The 21,404-nt window shown below is 42.1% G+C and overlaps 2 long non-coding RNA genes across 3 annotated transcripts in view; one reads left to right on the forward strand and one right to left on the reverse strand.

The window, feature by feature from the left end:
* The window catches only part of LOC137320434 (uncharacterized), a 325,461-nt gene that overhangs the window by 176,288 nt on the left and 127,769 nt on the right, over window positions 1-21,404 (forward strand). The gene's annotated exons all lie outside the window — the stretch shown is intronic.
* LOC137320433 (uncharacterized) overlaps window positions 6,854-21,404 on the reverse strand; it is a 55,876-nt gene continuing 41,325 nt past the window's right edge. For both annotated transcript variants that reach the window (XR_010962521.1, XR_010962520.1), the window contains exons 3-4: window positions 9,725-9,918; window positions 6,854-8,151 (exon numbers count right to left, since the gene is read on the reverse strand). This is a non-coding gene — a long non-coding RNA (uncharacterized lncRNA). The remainder of the gene's footprint in view (window positions 8,152-9,724; window positions 9,919-21,404) is intronic.

Consider the following 21,404-nt stretch of genomic DNA (forward strand, 5'->3'; position numbering starts at 1 on the left):
AGAAGGGTCGGTAACCAGAGGACACAGATTTAAGGTGATCGGCAAAAGAGCCAGGGGCGATATGGGGAAATATTTTTTTAACACAGCGAGTTGTTATGATCTGGAATGCACTGCCTGAAAGGGTGGTGGAAGCAGATTCAATAGTAACTTTCAAAAGGGAATTGGATGAATACTCAAAGGGAAAAAAATTACAGGGCTATGGGGAAAGAGCCGGCACAGGCACGATGGGCTGAATGGCCTCCTCCTGTGCTGTACCTACTATGATACTATGAAATAGCAATTCAGCTACTATCTCTGTGCTTTTTTTTTGGTAGCAAGTTTGCAATATACAGAGTATGTACCTTCCTATAAGAGTGTGAATCCTTTTTCCTCATTTTCTTAATTTGCTGGTTCATTTTGGTCCAAATGCTTGCTGCCATCCAAAATGGTTTCAGATGTGGCCTACTCTCAACATTGCTTCTGGTTGGCAAACAGGAGGTACATGCAAGACTGGCCCAGTGGAGATTTCTGAGCATGAGTGAGGGAAATGTACCTGCCATTCCTTGGTATTATTCTATGATGTTCAAACATGCAGCACCATTGCCTAGGATTGTATTTAATTTAGAAAGAGAGCAAATTTCTCTGCTACCTGCCCCAATCTATAAAACCCTGGAGGTACAGGCTTGGCTTGTGAAAATTTGCTTGACACTCAAATCTTCCAAAGAACATTTATGGAAAAAATGTAAATGCTACTGAAAATAGTTTTGTGATGCAAACCATTTACAATTTGGGGAGTCAGTGTGCTTTGCTTGTTTTGATAACTCTAATGGGTTTTGTGCCTGTACTGAATAACTATAAATTGTTCTGTAAATGCCAGCCAGTCTCAGTAACTGTTGAGAAAGTTAAAAGCATTGCCTATGAGAGAGAACTTTGCACCAAACTTCAACTTCCATGGAACTGAGACACAGAGTGTGCAGCCAAAATAATGTTCCAGCTTCCCCTTCTTCCTGACACATTAATCCTGTTCTGATGCCTTATATCAAAAGTGGTTGTTGTAGGTTATTTTACTTTGACTGAGGCACATGCAACAATGAGCAACTGGGATTTAATTAGCAGAAAGACATTCTATTTCCCAGCACGTGCACCTCATGACCAATATGTCCTAACCCTTCAATGTCTGGAGGAAGGCGGCCCAGCCCCTTTCTTCTCTAGGCCCCCTGACCATGCATAATATATTGGCTTAGCCCTCAAACCTAGATAACCTCACTGACATCTGGGAGTGACAGCAATTTCATTCTGGGTTCAGATCACAAAACTCGTGAATTCTGATGAAGGGTCCCATCCAAACAGGAACCTATCTATCCCTTTCAGATGCTGGCAGATCTGCTGTGTACGTCCAACACTTTCCATTTTTAACTCAGATTTTCACCGTTCACTGTTTTCTTCTTGTACTTAGATGGCTTCAGGATATTGAGGCTTTAGAGAGGTTACAACGCAGACTTACTAGGATTCTGCCTGGCATGCGGAAATAAAAATATGAAGAAAGACCTGATAGATCCAAGATTAAATGTAAGAGATTTAGAACAGAGGACAGGAAAAAATTCTTTTCACGGGGAGTTGAGACTGTGGACTTCACTTCCAGGTTTAGTGATCGAAGCAGAAACCATGTCAACATTCAAGATTACATTGGATTGATGGATGAAGGGAAAGGGTAAATGTGGTTAGAACTATTCGCTCGCATGGAGGGTAAACGCTGACATGGACTGGTTAGGACGAGTGGCCTGTTTCCATTTTGTAACTTCTGTGGATTATTACGTTTCTTAGTTGGTAAGAGTGAAGCTTGAATATTTTATGACCACTGCACAATGCAATTACAGAGATTATACCCGCCCAAGTATCTGTGTTTTTTTAAATTGTAATAAAGATGTGGAGCTATATGGTGGTAGTTCTATTCTATTTGATTTTGCTTTTTTCTCATCACATTGGCTATTGTGATAAGTACAAGCAGACAGCACTCTCCATATAGTTAATGTGAAACAATGTCCATTTGGAAGTATTAATGATTGTGACTCAATTACTACAACCTTTCTGAGAAATAGTCGACAGTGATTATGAGGAAATACCAGTCAGAATAGATTGTAAAATGTTAGCACATAGGACGACGTTATCTGTTATTGGGACAAAAGTGTAAACTCTTGCAATAGTACTTGGTGGTTTGCCATTCTTTACTCGCCAGTGCTTGAGGTGAACATTTTATCCTTGGTGACATAAACCACAGCGCTCACGCATAACAAAAAGTATTGAGTCATGTAGTGCACAAAGTAGAACACCCTGTACAGTAAAAATCACAGACACCATGGGCCTGATATTAGGAGGGAGGCGGGTTGCCAGGGGTGGTGGGGGGGTTGACTGAGCACGTGGGTAAGCCGCCCAGTAAAATTGGTGGGCTCCCCATGCGATCATAAGTAAAGTGAAGCCACTTACCTTGGCTTCCACGTTTCGCACTGGAATGCTGCGCAGTGGGCGGACTGCGCACCCGCATCATGGGCTATCAGCTGGAGGAGCTCTATTTAAAGGGGCAGTCCTCCACTGACTGATGCTGCAGAAAGGAGCCAAAATTACAGCATGGAGCAGCCCGGGGGAAGGCTGCTCCCAGGTTTGAGATGCCTCACTCCAGGTCCTACTGGATGGGGTGAGGAGGAGGGGGAGGTCAGAGATCTTCTCCCCGGCGGACGGGAGGAAGTGGCCTGGCTCGAGGTGGCAGAGGAGGTCACCAGCACCACCAACATATCACGCACCTGCTTACAGTGCAGGAGGCGCTTCAATGACCTATGTAGGTCAGCCGAAGTGAGTACACTTACTCATTCCCCTACACTCCGTCTGCCACATCACCGCCCCCACCCCACATCTCTTTCTGCACTGCCAACACTACTCTATCACATCACTCCTCACACCCACTCAAACCTCATCCTCATCTTACCTGCACTTACTCACCTCGCCAGTACTCATCCCACCACTACCACTCAACCCAATCCTCATACAATCTCATGTCTCTGTCTCATACTCACCCTCTCATGCATCTCTTCCATGGTCAGCCTCACCCAACCTGCCACTACCTGTGCTGCAGCCATAGGGTATGCATCACGTATGTGTGGTGGGAAGCGTAAGGCAAACATGTCATGAGCATGAAGGGGATGCACAAGGGTATTTGAGGGTTTGTCATGGTTTTTACTTATATTTGATTTCTGATCAATTCACATTACATATTATATTGTCACCACTACTGCCACGTCTTGGCCATTCTTGACTGGCTTGTGCAATAAGGCCCTTTCATGAGGTTGTATGTATAGTTGCACGACTACTGTGTGCAGGTGCCTGTAGCACAGTAATGTGTTGTGTCGCTCCACGTGGCAGAGGTGGATGGCGTGCCTGGCGAGGCTGGTGATGTTGCTCGTCCTCCAATGGAGTGATGAATGCAGCAATGGACACCCCCCCCCCCCCAATCCTGATGGTGTAAGTGTGAGGGGGTCCACAAAGTCGGTAAATGTGTTTGGACAGCAGAGTTTAGGGTATGATGCAATAATTTGGAGTGTGGAGATAACGGGGTGGCAGCCAAACCTGTTAAATGGACCTTTGCAGCTGCCACTGGCTGCTGGCTGCAACACGTCCGTTTAAACAGGGAGTGTTTCCCCCAGCATGGGAAACACGCTCTGGGTCATCCAAAATCCGAATCCTCCTAAAACCTCCAACTAATGAGGTCTGTAAACGACCTCAAGGACCCAGATAATGATCTTAAGTGGGATCCCGCGGGCTTTGATCTCCGATGGGAGTCCCGCATGCGGGGGCTGCACGCGCACTGATTCGCATCATTGGGGAACCCAGAGATGGGCGGGTTTGAGCCGGGCTCTGGACCCGCTCCAGGAATCCCCAATTTTAGGAGCCCCCCGGCCACAAACGCACCTGCTCGGCCATCCGAAAATTGACCCCCATGTGCTGTGGTTCAAACAGTCGTTCATGTGCCTACTGTGTCAGTACAAGATAGTACATTAACATCTAATGAATGATATTCCAATTTATAGAGTGCTAGCATTTATATAGTACCATATCACATTGCAAGCATTTCCAAGCACTTCACACAATAAATTATTTTTGCCTATATGACAACCTTGACTGTTGCTAGGCAGGCAAGTACGACAATTATTCTGCAGTAGTAAAGTCCCAGAAAGAGCAATGAATTGAATGACCAGTCAATCTGTCTTTTTCCCCCCGCAGTTTTGGTTGAGGAAAGAATGTTGGCTAGGTCATTGGGAGAACTCCCTGATCTTCCAATAGTGTTGTGGATTCTTTCACACTCACCAGAACAGGTAGACTGTTTAACAAAAACAAAAATACTGCAGACGCTGGAAATTTGAAACAAAGAAATAGAAAAAGCTAGAAACACTCAGCAAGTCAGGCACGGCATCTATGGAGAGAAGTGACATGTCAACATTTCAGGCAGTGCCCTTCATCAGAGAAATGCAGTATAAATCTCCCCTTAGCCTTCCTTAACCTATTTATTAGGACAAAATATTAGGATGTTACTTACTGATGACAAACAGTTGTATTACTCTTATTACTCGCCGTCGGAGAATAAAAAGACTTGAATTTATAAAACATCTGATCAAATTTCTCAATCTCAAAGCACATCACCTACAATGAAATACTGTACTTTGAACTGCTGTTACTGTTGTTATATAGGTATATAATGAGTCATCTTCACAGAGCAAGATCCCACGAATAACAATGAAATGACAATGACTTTTCTGAAAGTGCCACCTGGATCATCAAAATAGGGATATGGGTCCTTAGTGTAATTTCTCATTTTGAAAAACAGACCTCCAATCATCCAGCACTGCTTCTGCTCTATACTAGAATGCCAGGTGAGAAAAACACAAGTGAGATTTACTCCAAACTGCTGTAATGCATCACCTGGAGGTAAAAGCCGAGAGACAGTCTGTTCCCTCAGTTAGAAAATAATCTGTGGCACTGCAGTGCAGTTAGATATATTCCATTCCCTGTTGTTTGACAGATGTGTCTATTTGATTAGCTTTAGCACATTGCATTCTATGTTTTGTGTTCTCATCCCAGGGATGCAGAGACATATTGTCAGGTGTCAGCCTTGGCTCAGTGGCAGCACTCTCACCTCTGAGCCAGAAGCTCATGTGTCCAAGTCCCACTCCAGAGACTTGGGTACGGCTCAGTACAGTACTGAGAAAATGCTGCACTGTTGGAGGTGCCGTCTTTCGGATGAGACATTAAACCCAGGCCCCGTCTGCCCGCTCGTAAAAGATCCCATGACACTAATTGAAGAACAGCAGGGGAATTCTTCCAGTGTCCTGACACATATATCTCTCAACCATCACTAAAAACTGTATTTTCTAGAGTTTAGAAGAATGAGAGGTGATCTCATTGAAACGTACAAAATTCTTACAGGGCTCGACAGGGTAAATGCAGGGAGGATGTTTCCTGAGGAGCCTAGAACCAGGGGTCACAGTCTCAGAATAAGGGATAGGCCATTTAGGACTGAGATGAGGAGAGATTTCTTCACTCAGACGGTGGTGAATTTTTGGAATTCTCTACCCCAGAGGACTGTGGAGGTTCAGTCATTGAGTACATTCAAAACAGAGATCGATTTCTAGATATTAAAGGCATCAAAGGATATGGAGATAGTGCAGGAAAATGGCATTGAGGTAGAAGATCAGCCATGATCTTGTTGAATGGCGGAGCAGGCTCGAGGGGCCGGATGGCCTACTCCTGCTCCTATTTCTTATATTCTTATGTTCTTATGTTAAAACAGATTAACTAGTCATTTATCTCACTGCTGTTTGTGGGACCATGCTGTCCTCAAATTGGCTGATGCATTTTCTCACATAACAACAATGAATATATTTCAAAAGTACTTCATTGGCTGACCAATTGGGTGAATTTACTTGAGGTGTTTTATAACAGTAACCCATCCATTGGAAACAGTAACCCATCCATTGGAAGGGTTTCTTATGTGCACCAGGTGTAGTGAAATCACAAACACGTTTACCAACGCGGGATATCTTCGCTCCACGGGGCCGATTTTTACTTGGGAAAAGCGGCATTAAAAGGCCTAAAAAGGGGGCTAGTAGACTTACTGCTCATTAACCCTGATGATCGGCCTGCTGTACCTTTCACAGAGGCTTACCACTGGGCAACCAAAGTGCCTGCCTGAAACCAGCGGTAGGTCTCTTTCCCGTGCTGATGGGAGTCCTAGTGACATAGTTAGGACCCTGATTGCAATATTAAGGGACACAAGGGCGGAGTTTATGATGATTATACTGGCGATCAGGAAATGGTTGGAGAAATTTTTTAAATTGTTTTTTTTTGTGGATACCAGGAGGAGCCTTGCCTCGACGGCGTGTCCCCTGCCCCTCCGAGCACCTACCTACGGGCCTCTGCCGGCCGACATCCCTGCCTGCTAGTCTGATTATAACATTTGAATCTGTGAACATCCAAATTTCTAAGCCTTCAGGTCAAAATTCCACAACTTGTCAACAAGTGCTCCCTTTCCCTCTCCCCCGACTACCCCCACTCTGAGTTGCCACTGCTAGTGACATACACTCACAGCATTTGTGAACACATTGATTGACACCGTTTATTACCGCGGGGAAATGGATGTTAAAGAATCAGCCTGAGGGCAGTGAAATTAGGAAAGTTGGAAAACTCTCTCGAATCTTCTGCCACACAATGCAGCTTGCAGAAATTTCGATGATGAAAACAATTTTTTTTTAAAATACTCTCTGAGTATATAATGCAGGAAGAAGTTAGGAGCAGAAACTGCTGAAGTTCCAAAAATAATATTCCGGGAAGTGTCTATTATGCATCCACAAATACCGCAGTAATCTTTTTGCTTCTAAATATTTTCCCTTATGGTTTCTTTTCCTTTTTTATGATGATTTCAGATAATCTCTTCCCAGCACTGCCAGTTGAAATGTTGTGTACCCAATTGATGAGCAACTCGCCCAGGCCGATTTGCCCAGGCTGATAGATTTGACCTCAGTTTGACCTGAAACAAAGTCAAAAATATTACGGTGGCGAGAATAAGGTGTTACAGTGGCTTCCGACATTGCTCTCCCTTTTAGCTCCTGAGCTCAAATTCAACCCAGATTGATAGATTGAAGAATTTGGAAAATCTCAATTGAGCACAAGTTCATAAACCAAAACTGATCTAGGTTCTGGAAATGGAAAATCATACAGATAAAGTAAGGTATGTCCGGCTATTGTGGGTTACGGATATTGTAGGGGCAACCTAGAGATAGTCTTGCTGTGTACCTGGGTGCGCTGCATCGGATATGGGAGTGTTTGATGCTGACTGTGATCAACAATGTGGAAAGTGTTTCATTTCCCAGCATTAGCCACTTTATCATCAAAACAAAAGTTCAAGGGCTATATTATCCTCTGTCAATTACAATGAAAAGGTCGATGTGGATAAGCAGGGGAATAAGATCTGTACAAGGAGATAATAAACTTTTATTTCAATTTTAACTGCCACTCTGAACCTTCCTCCCTTGCTAAAACGCATTAAAGAAAATGAACACGAAAAATTACTTGTTTAAGAATATTAAGGTCTTGCAAAAGGCTAATGATGGGAAACTAGTGCAGAATTGCCTGGGGAAGGGAAAGGGGCAGTTCTAAACTCCAGGCGAGACCTAGCTGAATACAAGGATGAATTTTTCAAAGTATCACTGCAACACTGACAACAGTTTTCAATCTCACAGCAGAAGTGTAGCAGCCATTATTTAGCACAGGATACACCTGAGCAGAGGTCAGACCACAAGTACAGAAGGCATAGTATGTGCAAGGCTCACTAACAAACTGCCCTAGGGAGTGGATTGAACAACAAAAGATACAGTTACCCCCACCTCCAGGCAGAGTCACGCAAGATGAGACTCAGCAGAGTGAAATGTACCATCTGACCCATAGCGACCTGCAGAGAGTCAATAGTTTATACTGCACTACAAGTGGGAGTGAAGGTCACCACTGTCCTCAACTTTTATGGCACAGGATCGATCCATGCATCCTGAGTGGGCTTCGCAGGAGTCAGTTGTTCCACCATCCGCGACTGCAGTAAGGAGGGAATTTAAGCCTGTAGTGTCGTGCATCCACCTACAAATATGTCAACAAGCAACAGTTACAGTTTTGCCAGGTTAGTCCCTTCCCCCAATTCACGGGAGCATCATTGAGGGTGCCCAGCTACCGTTCGTGTGCATACCATTAATCCCTTGATGTACTTAGGTAGGAAGGAATATTCTTCCATTAATGGTTCAAATAGCACGCAACCACCACCAGAAAATAATGCATATCAAAGAATGCTTCCCGGGTCTGTGCTTTTAATCTGCATGTATCAAATGTGGCACAGCTCTTTGAAAAACGATGGATGGTTGAATCCTTGGAGATATAGGCTGTGCATTGCTGATCACATCTCTGCACAATTCCCACATTCTATCAGAGCTCAGATCAAACAAGGCACATGGGTGAAAAGGGATGCTAATTGAGACAACATTTGGGTACCGCATCTTAAATCAGTCAAAGGAACATAGAATCAAGGGTAAACTATTCAGCCATTTTGTTAGAAGCTCTACCTTTTTAATTCCAATTCCTTACCCTTTCTCCATGTCACTTTTTTACCATTACTTACCAAATAAGTAGCAATTGCTCTTTTAAACAGCCACTGGAGGCGTTACAGTGTGCCCCAAACAGGTAACAAGAATTGAACATACGAAAAAAACAGACAGAGACAGACCAGATAGTCCATTCCATCTGTCCCATTCAGTTCATGTTGCAACTAAGCAATATGACTATCAATGTACCCAACCAATAGCAGCCATGTAATCTTCTGGGAGGGGCTAAAAAACAGATTTTTCAAAAACCTAACCCAATTCAGGGAAAAAAAGAATTCTGACAAATTCCTCTTTGACCCCCAAAGGCAAACAAAAACAAGCTCCAGGAGATAACCGTGTCCACCATCCTCTAACATCCCACCCACCTCTTGTATGTGGTGATATCAACCTCCTCCAGGAGCTTGTCCAGCTCCCTTTTGAACATTTGCAGGGAATCCAGAATCATGCACTGCCATGGAGAGCAAATCAAATAAGATGTGCAGCAACCACTAGCAACAGATGAACCATTGCAGTCAAGAAGACAGATGTAGGCATCGATGAGGAAGCAAACTGCACATTGGGCACACTCCACATTTTTATGTCCGATGCAAGTTTGTGGGCTACCCACACCCTGACCCAAATAGCTTGTCATAGTTTTCAAAAATGCTGCCCATCTTTTTTGACATTATTTTTTACACATTATGTTTCCTACATTATAATAGTGACTACACCTCAAAATTACTTCATGGGCTGTAAAGCGCTTTGGGACGTCCTAAGGTCGTGAAAGGCGCTACGTAAATGCAAGTTCTTTCTTCCTTTCTTAACATTCTCATTTCATTACGCTCTCTGTGGAGCATTGTTCTCTCAACAACAACTTGCACTTGTAATGAGCTACTAACATAGAAAAACATCCTAAAGTGCTGAGGTGTAAGGAAGAAAATGCATGCCCAATTTTAGGGATTGGGGGTCAGGTAGCCAATGTAGTTCATCAAGGACGGGGTGGATGGCGGCGGGGGGTGGGGGGTGCGGGGAGTGATGGGGAATTTCAGTGCTATTCAACAAAATGAATTCATACTTACTCTTTGGGGCTAATTCCTTAATCGGGTGCTCCCATTGAGGAGTGCGCTTGCTGGGAGCACTGGGTAAGAATTCATGGAGTGAATTTACATCCATTAAATCAAGGCCTGTCGTCCCACTATTTCCGATCCAGTATTCCCTGTGACCAATGCTCCTTGTCTGGAGCATCTTATTTGGGGAATCGGTCCGTACATCACTGTAGAAGAAAATAAAATAATCATTTTATTTCACGGACAGTACTGTTATCAGGGATTTAACATGTAGTGGACCAGAGAAATAAGTATCTGGAGATTTTTATGAAATCTTTTTTTCCTTATTTTCAGTGTGATTGAAATAAAAGCCAACTTCACTATTTTCCATTCTACTTAAATCTAAAACCAGAAATTCTGCGTATAAATTAGGAAGTGCGATTGTGTGTGAGGGAGAATGTGTATTGGAATCGATAGCCCATTACCTGGTTGGAAGTGTATCCTGGTGTCCCGTTAATAGCCAATTAACAGGTTGTCATTCTACTGTTATGGCTTGTATGTGTTCCTATTAACAGGCAATTAATGGACTGTAGAGATGTCTTGGTCTCCCCATCAATCATGAGTGAAAAATAACAGAGCTAACTTTCTCCTGCATGTGAAATTTCAGTTAATAAAAATAAGTATAGGAGAGATAAATACAGAAAATGCTGGAAATACCCAGCAGGTCAGGCAGCATCTGCAGAAGAAGAGATGTATTTTCCCTCATTAGATCCTTTCATATTGTCTGGTTGTTTCCCTCCTGTCTGGGGACAACAACATGTGTGCATCATTCTCACCATGTTATTTTTAAATCGGGTGCAGGTCTCCTAGGGACTGCTGTAAAATGCAATGACCCAGTTGCTGTATTGGTGGAAATACAGGCAACCAGCTCCTTGCATTTACTTTCCAGAAAGATAAGGCTGAGAGGTGACCTAATCGAGGTCTTTAAAATTCTAAAGGGGTTCAATTGGGTAGACGTGGAGAAAATGTTTCTGCTTGTGGGGGAGTCCAAAACTAGGGGTCATAAATATAAAATAGTCACTAATAATCCAATAAGGAATTCAGGAGAAACTTCTTTAACCAGAGAGTGGTTAGAATGTGGAACTTGCTGCCGCATGTGGTAGTTAAGGCAAATACCACAGTTGCATAGAAGGGGAAGCTAGATAAGTACATGAGGAGAAAAGAATAGATGGTCATGCTGATAGGGTTGAATGAAGTAGGGTGGAAGGAGGCCATAAACACAGGCATGAACCAGTTGGGCCGAATGGCCTGTTTCTATGCTGTATATTCTATGTAATTCTATGAAATTGGCACCTGTAATTCAGTGGTTCATTTGTAGACCCATATTTTATGGGTTTACAGTATCAGTTCTCTAAGTGTGAGGGTGTTCATACTAAGGAGTGCAGCTGACGAAGGGAGACAGGTGCATCTCCCATGGAATGCACTCCTGCGACATAGGAGCACCTATAGTGTTGCTCATCTATAAGGAAGTTGGCATAGCTTACTGCTTGAACTTCTCCACAGTAAACACAAATGATACTCAGTGGTTAGTGAACCAGTCAGATGCTTCTAATGGTGGGGAAAAGCTATCTCATTTCACCCTGAAGTTCAATGCTCCTTTTTCCAAAACGCTTCACCTAGAAGTTCAAAAATAAAAGCTGTTTTAATTCAATTACAGGGCTTGGTCTGCGTGTGCGACAACTGCTGCACTATGTTGCCTGACAAAACCTTTAAACCTTCTGGTGGATAAAACACTGAAGCCATCAGCGCAGTGTGCAGCAGCAGTGAAGAGAGCAAATTGGATTTTGGGCTGTCTAGCCAGAAGAACAGAGCACAAATCTCAGGAAGCGCTTCTGAGTTTGTGCAGAGTATTGATTTGGCCCCATATTGGGTAGAATTGTGAAGAGAGGCTACAAAACATGGGAATATTTACACCGTAGAGGAGGAGGCTCAGGGGTGATTATATTGAAGTGTTCAAGATCTTAAAAGGGAAAGGCAAGATAAATGTCAATATGTGTAATATGGTCACAGATTCTACAATAAGGCTCAAATTTAGAAGAGGAAATGTGAAAAGAGAGTCTAGATTTAACTACCTAATGCAGAGGGTGATGAATGTATGGAATGGACTGACCAGGTAACTAGTGGGGGGTAATCGTATCAATAAATTCAAGAGAAAGTTGCAATTTCTAGCACCCTACAAGACCCCAAAAAAGATGAGGATTTTAACAATGCTGAAGCATGACTAATTGAAAGGGTCTGAAAAATGTAGAAGTTGTTTTAGAAGATGTTAATAGGAAGCAATGGTCAAAATTTAGAAACGCCTTAGGCACCTAAGCTCTTTATCATGTATTATTCTTATTAAAGTGAATTTTTGGAGGACTTTTATACTTGAGGTGTAACTTGTGGAGAATAAGAACTGGAAGGATGAACATATTAATCATAGAGGTAGCTCGAGAATCTTTAAATGCTGTTAATTTTGGAGGACTTGTCTTTGATCATTTTGTGGTTGCCAAGGTGAGGAATGTTGGTACTGAAGAATGGAACATTTTCATTCCAGTCGTCTCATTTCATTCCATGATTCTGTGCGTTTTATTACCTAGGTGTTGTGAATTCGGGTCTGCCATAGGTACCTTCTCAAGTTCAGTGCTGCTTTGAGTGATCGTGTCCTTACTCTGAACTAGAAGGTTGTGTATTCAAGCACCTTTTCTTTTCCCCTTCCCTTCCTCTCTCTCTCCTGCTCTCACGCTCATAAACCTGAGCTCATACCAAATGCTGTCCATCCCGTTCACGGTTAGACACTGTACAGTTTGAGTGCCCTCCATTCAGAGGAGATGTGATATTAAGTTTCTGCCTGATCATTCTTCTGAAACATAGGATTCAGCTGCATAAAGCAAGGAATAATGATCTTCCTTCCCACAATGATATGCCACCTCAAAACCCAATTCCCCTCCTTCCTGCCACCAAATATTGTTTCCTCTCAGACTTCAACATAATTGAGATCTCATTTTAAAAAATACTCATTGGGTTGTTCCCTGGTTAAATAATATGTTATAATTACAGATATTTCCAGCACAGAAGGAGGCCATTCAGCCCATCGGCCTGTGCCAGATCTTTGAAAAAGCGATTTAATTAGTCCCATTCCACTGCTCTTTCCCCATAGCCCTGCAGTTTTCTCCCCTTCAAGTATATATCCTTCCCTTTTGAAAGTTACCATTGAATCTGCTTCCACCACCCTTTCAGGCAATGCATTCCAGATCATAACAACTCGCTGCGTAAAATCATTTTTCCTCAACTCTGGCTCTTTTGCCAATTGCCTTCAATCTGTGTCCCCTGGTTACCCACCCTTCTACCAGTGGAAAGAGTTTCTCCTTATTTACTGTATCAAAACACTTCATGATTTTGAATGCCTCTATTAAATCTCCCCTTAACTTTCTCTGCTCTAAGAAGAAAAATCTCAGCTTGTCTAGTCTCTCCATGCAACTGAAGTCTCTCATCCTTGGTACCATTCTAGTAAATCTCCTCTGCACACTCTTCAAGGCCTTGACGTGCTTCCTAAAGTGTGGTGCCCATAATTGGACACAATACTCCAGCTGAGGCCTAACCAGTGATTTATAAAGGTTCAGCATAACTTCCTTGCTTTTGTACACTATGCTTCTATTTATAAAGCCAAGGATTTGATATGCCTTTTTTACAGCCTTACCAACTTGTCCTGCCACCTTCAAAGATTTCTGTACGCAAGGTCCCCATAATAAAATAAATGTTATTATAAAGACATTTGTACACAGTACTTATAAGCACAATTTTTTAGTACTGTTATTTGAACATGTATGAATTCTGATAAGTCTGTATATGTCATGCAAGTCGCCAGTGTATTAAACAACACAATATAAGATACTCGGAAAAAATTAATTTCCGTTTCTAACCTAACCCAAAAACAGTGCACTGATTGAGTAACAGTCAATTACTTGGTTGGCGAGCAATTCCCAGGTCTTCTTGGCTTTATCAAAAGCTGTTTCCCAATGAATGCAGAATGTACGAGTTGGAGGTCGACACCATGCATCACATTTTGAAGTGCATCATTAATTGAAAGGTGGAAAAAGTGTCTGCCAGACTAAAAACATTTGGGTGGCAAAATCATGTCAAAAAGCCCATTGAAATCCATTAGGGTAACAAAAGAAAAATACATTTGTGAAAGTGTGGTAATATTTCAAACATGTTTGCTGATTTCATGACAGCTCACTGCAATCTACCAAGCTGAACAATAGCACCAAAGTACTCTGATCATTTATATGAAGGCAACAGCAGTCATAATATAACTTGCTATCTTTTCTGAAACAACGATTCGTCTACCTAAAGGTGTTTGATGGATGAATTCTGTAACTTTCAGTTTGACCATAATTTTTTCTTTTGTACTTTCAAACAAAAATTGGTTCCAAATTTGAAACTGACCTAATTTAGATTTATTCAAAGGTTGCCACATTGTCTCGGCTGAAATCAATTCAGGTTCCGATAGCACACTTCGGTTGTCAGTTTGCCGCCAATGGGAGCTCTGAAATCAGAGCCAGCAAAGAAAATAGTGAAGGCATTGCTCCAAACCAAAAGAGGCGTGGATTTCAGCATGTTCCCTCGACAGCATCATAGCCCCTGATAGCTGCATAAATCCATAGTGGCTTGTCATCAGAGGCCTTGATTTGGATACACCAGTAAGGCAGCAAAGTAAACAATTGCTGCCTTTCCCCAACAGTTAGATAAGGTACCGGCTGATTCTATGAGTAAAATTAATTAATTGTTTCTTGTAATATATCATTTATTCTTCCCATTTCCCAGCCTGCTCCACCCCCACCTCTAGTAGTAAGTGCAAAAAGTTCGTGGATGTCATCCACAAGATTGAGACCATCCTTGCCGTGACTTCCCCTTCCTATTCCTAACCCTCCGCCCCCTGTCTCATACCTACTCCAGTCCCAATCCACTATTACTCTGTAGTTTCTCTCCCATCTCCCTCACCCTCTCCAAACTTATCTTGTCCTGCTCCCTTCATTCCCTTCAGTCCTGACTGCTTAACTACCCCTTCTGGTCTTCATGATAGTTGACATTATTAATGGACCTATTTCTTCAGGCACCACCCAGCTGTCTTTCAAAACTGCCTTCATCACTCCATCCTCACATATATACCCTTGATCCATCTTCCTTTCCAGCTACCACCGCATCTCTAACCTGCCTTTCCTCTCCATGGTCCCGGAATGCATTATCATTTAGCAACTCCATACCCATCACTCCCAGAATCCCATGATCAAATCCCTTCAGTTCAACTTTCACCCCTCTCACAGCTCCGAGACTGCCCTGGCAACAAATTACATCCTCTATGGTGCCGACCATAGTACACTATCTCTCCCTGTCCTCCTTGACCTCTCTGCAAAGATTGATACTGTTGACCATTCTCCATCATCACCTCTCCTCTGATGTCCAGCTCCATGGGATTGTCCTCACATGGGTTCACTCCCACCTACCCAAGCTCAGCCAGCACACCTCCAGCAATGGCTTTGCTTCCTGCCCTCACATATCTTTGGTGTTCTCCCAAAGGTGGATCCTTGGCCCCTGGTCATCATTATCTACATGCTGTCCCACAGGCATGGGACCAATTTCAATATGTATGTTCATAGTACCCAGCTCAACCTCCCCACCACCTCCTTAACACTCTGACCACCCCTGTGCTCTCAGATTGTCTGTCCAACATCAAGTTATGGATGAGTCAAAACTTCTTCCAATGAACTTCAGGAAGATATTGTTGTTTATTGCCCCCATCATAAACACCACTCCCTTGCCACTGATTCCATTCCCCTCTCCAGCCACTTACTCAGGTTGAACCAGACCATGCAAAACCTTAATGTCATATTGAACACAAATTGACACATCCTATCCATCCTGAGGACAGCTAATCTCCAACTCCATTACATTGCCCAGCTCCGATCTTACCTCAGCCCCATCACTACGAAAATCTTATTCACACTTATGTCACATCTAGACTCAATTTCACCAATGTATTCCTTGCTGACCTCCCATCCTCCACCTTTCAAAAACTTCAATTTGTTCAAAGCTTAACTGCCCATGTGCTGTCCCACACCATCCCTCGCTCGCCCATTTCCCACCTCCTTGCTGACCTCCGTTGGCTTCTTGTCCTGCCAACACATTAAATCCTTACCTTCAAATCCTCCATAGTTTCGCCTCACTTTATCCCTGCAATCTATTCCTGCCTTGTATCTCGTCCTGCATCCTGTAGTTCTCCGATTCAAGCCCTTTGCCCTACTATTGGTGGCTGAAACTTCAACTGACTTGACCCTATTTAGTGGAACTCCCTCCTTAAAACCATCCACCTTTCCTCTCTCAAATTTATTGAAGCCTATCTTTTTGACCACACCTTCATTTAACTTTCCTAATCTCTCCTTCCACATCTTGTCATCTGTATTCTTTGTTTCTTCAAAACACCTTAAGATGTCTTTTTTTTACGTCAAAATGTTATTGTTGTTTCTTTTCTATTTGAAGCTCAACTATTCATAGCTTGCTCCGTTTTACCATTATCAGATGGCTGCCAAGTTATATTGTGTGGCTTTGTGTCATCTGACAGGAAAATGTACCTTTAACATGATTACAATGCAAAATCCAAGGCAGCTTGCTGAAAGACAAAGTGTGGTCTTTACATGGAACACAAAGAGATTGTTCTGCCACAATACACAGGTTAGTAACTTAGAATCACCTTCAAGCATCATGGTACAGTATGTTAATTCTTTTAAGGGGTCATTCCACAATCCCATTTTCCCAGCGCTCTAAGAGCTCAAGTCAGAAATGGCATTACAACATTGAGGTCTGACCCTTTAACCTGTGCTTTCAGCCAGCATGGGTCCCTACTGGGAACAAGGGGTTACTCCTTTCATGTATAAAAATATGTCATTTTAACAAGTCATTACAGACCTTTATCCTAGTCTAATGTTCCAAGACTCTGAGCATATCTTAAAACCTTCTTAGAGCGTATTGGCAAAGTCAACCTGACTGCATCAAATAAAACTCTGATCTAAGAACCTCATCCTAGTGATTAGGTGCTGTAGAAATATGTTTGGTATGCAATTTCTTTGAATTAGTATTCCGTACATATACTGAATCTGGACACAATTACAAAAATAAAGACATGCTAAAATTCTCTCTCCAAGGAGCTGAAACTTCCATGTGTGATTTTTGTAATGTATGAGATGAAACAGGTTAATGCTTCCATTAAAATAGTAGACAGATGAATTTCCTGAGTGTGTTAATGCGTTCATTACTGATATCACCCAGTGCAATCTCAGTCCATACGTTTCTGAAAATACTGAAGAGTTTTGGGCAGTGAAGTGCGTTCCCCACCACAGATTAATCCCATCCACTTTGTTCTTCTGGCTGTGGAGGCCCAGCCATCAAACTATTGTGAATCCAATTGGCTTACAGGAGACCACCAATCGACTTCAAATATGAAAACGGGAGAAGGATATGGTGTCAAGTCTCCCAGGACCAGGCCCGCACTGAGCCACAATGTAAAAGTGCTTTTATTCTTTCAGCGATGTTTCTCAGTGCGAAACATTCTATCAAATGTTGCCATCTCCTTTCTGCTCTCTGAATCCACGTGTAGGTGCCTGTACCCAGTTGCAAATGTATGGAACTCTGTTCATCTGACTTTACTTGTGATTAGCACTATCCAATCAGATGGTAGATGAGTCGAATTTTAGATCTGACTATCAGATTGAATATTCTGAACCAAAATGATGTTCCATCAGGAGGTTAAGTTGCATTTTTCCAATGTCATGTCCTTCCCCGACGACAGAGACATGACAAAATAAGTTGCATCAGGCTCCTAATATTATTGGATGTATGAACACTGAATGGAACTTCAGGCTATTATGGTGTCCTCAGGTCATGTTGCTGGAGTGAAAATTGTCTGGGTTTTTTTATTCAGAAAATAATTCAATAATTTAATCCAAATGATACACTTTTCAAGTGGGTGCAGGAACAGAGGGACCTGGGGTGCACATACACAAATCTTTGAAGGTGGCAGGACAAGTTGATAAGGCTGTTTAAAAAAGTATATGGAACATTGGGCTTTATAAATAGATGCATAGAGTACGAAAGTAAGGAAGTTAGGCTAAACCTTTTAAAATCACTGGTTAGACGTCAGCTGGAGTATTGTGACCAATTCTGGTAATCAGAGGACACAGATTTAAGGTAACAATCCAAAGGGGAGATGAGGAAAACATTTTTTACGCAGCGAGTTATGCACTGCCTGAAAGGGTGGTGGAAGTAGATTCAATAATAACTTTCAAAAGGGAGTTGGATTAACACTTGAAAAGGAAAAAAAATTGCAGGGCTATGGGGAAAGAGCAGGGGAGTGGGACTAATCAGATAGCTCTTTCAAAGAGCCGGCACAGGCATGATGGGCTGAATTGCCTCCTTCTGTGCTGTATGATTCTATGAATTTACTGTCATTTTGAGTGATTTCCCCCCCCCCCGGCCCCCGCAAAAGAAAATCAGTGTAGTGTCTGTTGAGATGTAACAGTTGCAAGATTGACATTATAAAATATTAATTTTTCTGTTGGTTTTGATATAACTTGGGCATGTACATGTGTATGCACATGAATGGTAAATGCTGGAAGGTGATCACCCTGCAGATGGGGGCTGTTTATTGGAATGCCATTCTGTGACACTGATAGTTCTCATCGCTTTACAGTGGCTGTATATTTTATGCCCAATTACACAGCTGCTCTGCTTATTGTCATTTATACACTAACAAATTTCTTCCTCTTTGAAGTTTAGATGGCATCTTTTATCTCTATTCTCCTGGGAAGCCATTGGCTATAGGTTTTCACAGAATACAGGCAGAGCAGCTTTTAAAATGGCAGCAAGTGTCATTAGTATCCATTAGCATCTGTTATCTGTGCTTACCATAATTAAATCTCCTGCTGAAAGCTGAGAGCTGGAGGTTCGCTGTAACATTGTCGAGTGAATATTGTTAGTGTGAAGGTGTTATGCTTTTCTACCAACGACTTGATGCTTCTGACTGGCCCTGTAAACTATCGATTTTTAAGCTGAGCCATACAGTATTTTGGAAGTAATCATTGCTATGTGTGCAACTTAGGAAAACCTCTGTTACACATACACCCACAGGCACATACACAGAATTGCACAACAATGCTAGGAATTACAAATTGTAAACAATTTTACAACACCAAGTTATAGTCCAGCAATTTTATTTTAAATTCACAAGCTTTCGGAGGCTACCTCCTTCCTCACATCAGGAATTACAAAGATTGGTGTATGTATGGTGCTGGTAGATGTGACAGCAAAGAGAGTCTGATGGGCTACCTATAAAAGTAAAGCCCAGTGGTATCTATTCCCTGGTCCAAATGTAAACACAGGAGAGCAGTGCACAAATGTTGCACTCCTGAAACTGGATAAAGTACATGCGTAAAAATAAAAGTGCCTTTAAAGGAGCCATGATGTGGAGATGCCGGTGATGGACTGGGGTTGACAAATGTAAAGAATCTTACAACACCAGGTTATAGTCCAATATTTTTTTTCAAATAAAATTGTTGGACTATAACCTGGTGTTGTAAGATTCTTTACCTTTAAAGGAGAGCATGGTATTTTTTATGAATCTGGGATTAAGTGCATTGATTGCTGGCTGTTGTTCTTTACACATTACAAAAGAGGGGAATAAATTGGAGGCACAATTAATGACAAATAAACTAACTCCGAATATTGAACTGCAAAAGTTTTTTATTGAATTCAGCAAAGTTGACATGAAACTTATACTGAAAATCTTGCAGAATTCTCTGCAGTTATGTAGCACTAGATATTGAAGGTGGACACGGTCAATGTTTTCTTTAGTTAACAGAGGTTTAGGATAAACAAAGGGGGTAGGTCAGAGAGCTTGCTGAGCAGTGCGAAGTCTCTGGGAGTGCTGAGGTAGGGGGAGAGTCGGGGTGTCCTTTGTCAAGATTTATTTTGCTCTGCAGGCAAAATAAAAGGAATAGTCTTTTACTGAGTTGGTATTGCAAGCTCCCTCAGCTTAGTTTGTCTTTAACTTTATACCAAGAGCAAAATAGATCCCTTTGTCCTTTGGGTTTCTTTGACTGGGGGATGTGCAGAAGGTAGGGATGAGGTAGGCCAGCAGAAAGGGGGCCTGTTTAATACATGGTTTAAGGGGAAACAAACAAATCTGTGATGAAGACCCAAAGACAATGGCAGTGGACAGACTAGGATGAAACAAGCAAGAGGCAGAAAGACCAATAAGAAATAGTCTAAGAATTACCAGGAGTGATAACGATATACAAGTGCTTACCATGCTCATATGATATTATTTTGCTGCTAATTTCATGGTGGCGTGAAACCATTTAAGACATATTAATGTCATGCAAAGTCATTTCCAAATTCTAAGAGATCAGGAAAGAGTTTCAATAGCAGAGAGAAAGGCAAGTGACTAAGGAGGCAATGCAGTAAGAATATGGGAGTGATAATCAGAATAAGAGGGAAAGGGAAATAAAGTAGTTAGAATGGACAAACATGTGACTGGTAATATTGAGTGATTGAAGGACATGATGCTTTCCCATTGATATTTCAAACTTTTGAAAATCTCTGTGCAAGTTTTTGATACAGTTCTGTACTGGCATTCTCATTACATGACCAATGTTTAACTAGTGCCAGCCTTTTAACAAGTCCATTTAGTTTCATCTCATGATCATTCTTGATTAGCAATAAACTGTAGGGCAGACACAGAGCATATGATAGAAGTATTTTTGGAATATTTTGATTTAGTGGCACAATTCTAACTATTGAGCTTACAGAAAAAAAATGACAGCTTTCTCTCAGTAAGCATCGTCAGCAAGATGTTATATTCACTTATGCAAGTTAATTTAATTGGCACCTGCGATGTCCTCCAGATAACATTCAGCAGTTTTGTTTCCCTAAAGGGAGCTAAACCAATAATAAAGCCATTCATTTCATTATATTGCTTACAAGTTTTCTGGTGGGGGGTTTCGTTGCCTTTTTATCCCCTATTTAATAGTTACTTTTCTCCTGTTTAGTTCCCCAACACACACTTACGCAAACACGTACTTCAAATCATTCCTCAGCTGAGGTGGACACGTTATCCATTGCTTCAATGTTTGGTCATTAGGGGTTGCAGAAAAACATCCTGGAGTGACCTGACGTTTGATCTCCCCTTCCTCCCACTGGCAGGCTGGCCAAGACTTGGAATTTAGCCCTTGCCTGTCTCCTATTACTCTGTATCGTCGTACATTAATTTACCAGTGCACTGCACCAGTGGGCCACATCATTACTTGCTTTTCTCTAGTCAGCATTACTCAACTGTTACATCTTCTCTGCTGTACCTTATTACTGTTGCCAAAGGATACTATAGTCATTTACTTAGGCTCCTTGGGTTGTCATTTCTCTTTTCGACTAAGGACCACAACAAATGTATGTCAATGAGCCAGATGTTTCCTGTGCAAAGCTTATCAAAAGGGCCGAATTATTTTTATTTAGCCAACCAGAATGACATCATTAGGAGCAGGATCTGCACAGTAAATGTTCATTCTCAGTGATACCATTTGACATCAAGTTCTGGTGGAATATAGATATCAGACTACCCAGGAGG

The sequence above is a fragment of the Heptranchias perlo genome, chromosome 4 (assembly GCF_035084215.1).
Source record: "Heptranchias perlo isolate sHepPer1 chromosome 4, sHepPer1.hap1, whole genome shotgun sequence".
NCBI classification, from domain to species: Eukaryota; Metazoa; Chordata; class Chondrichthyes; order Hexanchiformes; family Hexanchidae; genus Heptranchias; species Heptranchias perlo.